A 5,476-nucleotide genomic window follows, 5' to 3' on the forward strand; every position below is an offset into this window, starting at 1 on the left:
TATGGTGTAAACGGAACCTGGATGTGTCCCACCAGTTATCCCATACTCAAGTCTATGTATTAATTATACACGTAGAAGTCCTGTATTTAAGAACAATCAGAGTAATTTATCACTTTCAGAGAGCTGTAATTGCAAACACAACATAACCATTTGTCAGCTGTTTTAGATGGAAAGGAGTAGGCTGAGAGAAGACAGCAGCCTCTCTGATCACATTTGCATTGGGAAGTCTCTTCATTACAGATCTGGTTTGTGGACGCTCCTCCCACTCACAGCTCTTCGAGACTTCTTCAGGAGCTGTTTACCCAAAGAATGCCTACACCTGACTGCCCAAAGCTCTCCTGAGTTTTGTAAGGACAGCGAGCAAGTCAAAGCTGTGGAAAGACAAAATCTCTACACAACTGAAGACAGGTTTCTGAAAATATACTGCAATGATCTTCAAAACTTCCACAAATTGGGAGCCATCAGATCAAAGCCTAGCTTACAAAAGAGCTTTCTTTGACAAAGGGGAGTGTCCTGGTTTCAGGTAGGACAGAGTTAATTTTCCTCCTAGTAGCTGGCAGGGTGCTATGTTTTGGATTAGAATGAGAAGAGCGCTGATAACATGCTGATGTTTTAATTGTTGTAGAGCAGTGCTTACACCAAGCCAAGGACTTTTCAGCTTCTCGCTCTGTCCTGCTAGCGAGCAGGCTGGGGGTGCAGCAGGAGCTGGGAGGGGACAGACCCAGGACAGCTGACCCAAACTGGCCAAAGGGGTATTCCATACCATCTGACGTCATGCTGAACAATATATAGGGGTGGCTAGCCGGGGTGGGGGGCGGGCTGCTCGGGGATAGGCTGGGCGTCGGTCAACGGGTGGTGAGCAATTGCATTGTGCATCACTTATTTCGTACACATTATTACTATTAATCCTATTATTATTATTATTATTATTATTATTGTTATTATTTTTCCTGTCTTAATAAACTGTCTTTATCTCAACTCACAGGCTTCACTTTCCCGTTTCTCTCCCCCATCCCGGAGAGGGAGGGGGGAGGGTGAGCGAACGGCTGTGTGGTGTTTGGCTGCCAGCCGGGCTAAACCACAACAGGGAGGAAGTCCTGGGTGAATTTTAATACTTCTCAGAAAAATGCCTGGTAAGAGCAGACATACATACTCCCTACAGACCTACATATGGGACATGCTTTGGGAGATGCAGAAGGGGGATATGTTTGTTGGCTACCATGGAGATGAGTGCAACATAAGAGCCTAAATAGAAGATAACATGTTTTGTTTTGAAGCCCTCTTACTGTAAAGGTGCATGTTAAATACAGAGCTGTTAGAGTTTCTTGCCAAAAGCTAACATTAATTGTTTAAGTTAACACTGCAATTAACACGCAACTAAAATAAATTCTTTCTTTCTTCTTTTCTGTGTTTCTCAAAGGGAACCCATTGCTTCCTGAGCTTCCCTGATAGCACACATGCTCTGTTGTCCTTTTAAACCGAGCAGCTCAGCCTCTTCTCCATGGCTGATCAGCAAGGCTGGTGAATGCAGAATGGGAGGAGCCCAGGCCTTTGGGTGCAACTAGCTTTGTTCTTTTCTCTTGAACCCTTTTTGCGACCAGGCTTGTGTTCATTGACATCTTTTTTGCCTTCTCCCAGAGAAGTCTGCCACAGTTCCAGTGTAGGTAACCATGTTCCCTCCTTCAAGCTGTAGGGATTTACAATCATAATGCAATTCAGTTTACAGTGTCAGTAAGATGGGAGCTGCTGTATCATTTGAGACTGGTCTGGGACTGTGAAGTTTTGGGCAGCTTCCTGAGTGGTGGAACACATCATCTACCCATCTGACCCATTTTGCCTGGAGCTATCAGTACCCAGCCCCAAATGAGTCTCTCAAAGGACATTTTTATTTCAATTCAAACTACAGAGATTCACCCTATTAGCTCCCATGGTGCCAGTTACAAGCCCCAGGGTGTCAGACAAAAATAGGAGCACAGGTACTTACACACCAGTAAGCCTCTGTGGTAGGGGAACATCTCTGGGCCTGGAGCTCTATAGATGGTTTTGAGACAACGTGTTGCATTCAGAGTAGTAATAAGGATCTCTCTCCCCCTAAGGAAAATAAAGAAAAAAAATTATGATCATTGGTAGAAATAGTGTTGATTTCTCTTAATGACAAATGAAATGAAAATTTGGGTAAGAATGATGGATGCTGCCAGTCAGAGCTCTTCTTGTTACAGCAGCCGATGTCTCTTTATGTACCCGTCTCATGAAAGTGTCAGAGATATTTAAAAAGAAAAAAAAAAGAAATATGCTAAAATTAAAATGGAGAAGAAAAAGTCTTTTCACACATTTAATGGCATAATGAAGTCTTTTTAATGTAATTTTCTTTACTCTTCTGATTACATATTCACAAAGAGGATCTTCACTTCCATCTTTATTAGGCGCTGTGTTTGTCATCATTATGGGTTAAGTATTTTCATAAACATTTGATGAATATTAACCATTTAAAATAAAAAATAACAGTTTATTCTCACTGCAATGACTGCTGCACATGGAGATATTAATATTAGAGCAAGTCACATGAAATTATACACCCTGCAGCCCCATCCTTGCGTGCAAGGAAGCAGTGCAGATGCTAGATGAGAGACTCTCAACCTGCTGAACATGCAGAGATGGCTGGAAAGCTGGATCCTAGCTAGACCCATAACCTGGGGTAACAGATCATTAAGACTACTGAATCTCCCTGTCAGGGACTTGGTTTTCCTAGGTCCTTTCTGTAGGTCACAAAATAACTAGCTGTTTCTTTGCTACTTTACCAATGTGACTGCATTCTTCCCTTCCCTGGGCTTTCAGGGAGCTTATCCAGCCCAGGCTTTAATATACTATCCTGGTTAGTTTATATGCTGTCTCTAGTTGGTGCAAATGCCCTAACAAACACATTTTTAAACATAATCTGTTCTCTACAGCAGGGGAATGGCTTCTGAAAACAAACAGTTCCAAAGCCAAGTGCCACAGAAAGAAGAGGAGGAATGAAAAAAGAAGGTCCATCAGAAAGAGGATGATTCAGACAAAATGTTTTAGGCCCACTAGAGCACTGGTTATAATTTCTTTATAACTATATTTTATTTTGATCCCTTATTTTTGTTAAGAAAGGTTTATTTCTCAATGACGGAGTAATTTCCATGAAAGAAAACAATAATGTGTTCTATTTAAATTCCCCTCCCTCCCTCCCTCCCCACCAGCTCTGTTTCTTTTGCACCTTTCCTCATTTTTCTTCCTCCAACAAAATAAAAACATCACTGATGACATCCAAATTCCAAGGCAATACACAAAAGCTCATTTCTGACAAAAGGCTATTGCAACAAAAATACCCTACCTGCTTCTCATCACTGAGCATCCTTGTTCCTCTCCTCACCCAGAGGAAAAAGGAGGCAGCTGATACCCCAGGGGCTTCCCCACCTGTAAACTAGTGGGCACTGGCTCCCTGTTTTGCAAGAACACGCATGCTAGCACCAACTCACCCCAAGATTAGGCAGACATTGAAAATGTTTTGTTTTTTTTTTAAGAGCAATATGCAAAAGGTGAGGGGAGAAGGACTACCTGTGCATCTTACAATGCCCCTCCCTACCACCTCAAAGTGGAGAGCAATATTTTCAGTGCTATCAAACACTATTAGAAGGGCAGATTTGGAAAGTAGCAGAGGGCTACTCTTTTTCTTGCCTTCCCAGCCATAAACTCAGTCACTTGAACTAAATCCTGTAGGTAAGGCACCCAGAGCAGGTGTCTGAAGAGCCCAAGGGCCCAATTCAAAACACCCTGCCTCAGCCCTGACTGGAGAGGGTTAACAGTAGAATTACCGATGGATGTTTAATTAGGATTTGAGAGATGGGGATTGAGCATTAGGCTTGGGTTTGTTCAGGGCTCATGTGTGCTCAAGCACAGAGGTAATTTCACATTGTACTTCGCGGTGTCCTTCGCGGCACTCAGCCAGAGCTCCTGACGGGAGCCATGCCGGCAGCAGCTGGAGTAAAAGCTCCACCTGGAGACAGCAGGAGCCTGCTGGCTTCCCTGGCTGCTCACAGCAGAGGCTACCAGCGAGGATTTGCTGCAGGAGCAGGGGGCTCGGGAACGCTCAGCCCTGGAATTAGTGCCTCTCTTGCTCCCCTGCTATGGCCCAGACACTTCTCTTCCTTCCAGTGCTTAGAGCTGCTAATTCCCATCCCCACGGGAAGCCAGGCAGCACAGCGCAGGAATGTGAGCAATTGCAGGTCTGCAGCAGGGGCACAGAGGAGAGGGAAGCCAAGAGGAAAAGGAAAACTTGAGCAAACCACTGACCATGGTGCCTCAGAGCTAACCAGGCACTAAGGTTGAGGCTGGACCCTGCTCCTGGCACGCTGCAGCCTGCTTGCTGCCAGCACGATGCTGTCTCCAAGCGGACGATCCCAGTGTTACCTGCAGCTGCAAGAGAGGCCATAATGGGAAAATAAAATCAGACATGATTGGTTTTGCTTTGGTTTGAAGCTTGTTTTCCAGCCCTTCCATCTAATTTGCATCATCTCAACTGACTGCTCTCCCAAGAAAGCTGCTAAGGTCACTGGTACAGTGGGATGAGCAAGGAGGCAAGAAATAGCTCCTGGGAACCACTCACCCATCCTTGCATGGGTCAGGTTTTGAAATTCACATCCCGAGGAGAAGTTGGCAGCATGGTATAAGGTCTCAATGCCAGGACTGATGCATAAACTGGTATTTGGCCTCAAGCTTCTGAATGCTGAAAAGAAAATGTATTCTTTCTGGTAGTGACTTAAGCACAGGGGGTGTTCCCACTAACTGCACGTTGCTAGCACAGCCCTTGGTATGGTTTTGGCTCAGAACAGCCAGAAGCATCCCAGAGAACTCCTGGATACAGCCTGAGATTTAGCATAGGATGGGGTTCTTTCAAGAAGGAAGGAGAGCGTTGTTATATAGCAGCAGGACATTACAGGCTAAGCAGCCTCAATAGCAGGAAACTTTTCTCAGGTGTATCTAATTCCTTGGCACAGGTACAGACTTTTTCAATGAAAGTCTGCTCTGGACCACCCACTCAAGGGAAGGGCAATCCTCTGCAGGAGCAGGCTTTCTGCAGCTGGGCTAAGACCCATAAAGGTGTAAGACCTGGTCCTTGGCCTGGATAAGGCCTTTCAAACTGGGAGAGAATTAAAAAAGTACAGTTTGGTTTAGTAGTGAACAGAGACTCAAAGACATGGAGGGAAAAAGTCCTTTAAGCTGTTAAAAAGTGGGTGCTGTAGAGCCTGGGTGTCAAGAGCAGAGGTGACAAGAGAAATGTTCAGTTCTGGCTTGCATGGCCCTGTCTGGAAAGCAAAGCTCAGTATCTCTAAATAGTCTAAAGCTAGACTGGTTTGTTATTAGTGGAAACCAAGCCTTTGCATGTTATTAGTCAGCAGATGGTATATAAATGTGATGTCAGGAACCAATCTAGCACGACCCACGGCAAGAC

The 5,476-nt window shown here is 44.7% G+C and overlaps 1 long non-coding RNA gene across 1 annotated transcript; it reads left to right on the forward strand.

The window, feature by feature from the left end:
• Window positions 1-812: 812 nt before the first annotated feature.
• Window positions 813-3,191, forward strand: LOC126913412 (uncharacterized). The gene is made up of 3 exons (XR_007708654.1): window positions 813-855; window positions 986-1,133; window positions 2,949-3,191. It is a non-coding gene; the product is annotated as an uncharacterized LOC126913412 (long non-coding RNA).
• The last annotated feature ends 2,285 nt before the right edge of the window (window positions 3,192-5,476 follow it).

This window comes from Cygnus atratus, chromosome 1 (assembly GCF_013377495.2).
Source record: "Cygnus atratus isolate AKBS03 ecotype Queensland, Australia chromosome 1, CAtr_DNAZoo_HiC_assembly, whole genome shotgun sequence".
In the NCBI taxonomy this organism is placed as follows: domain Eukaryota; kingdom Metazoa; phylum Chordata; class Aves; order Anseriformes; family Anatidae; genus Cygnus; species Cygnus atratus.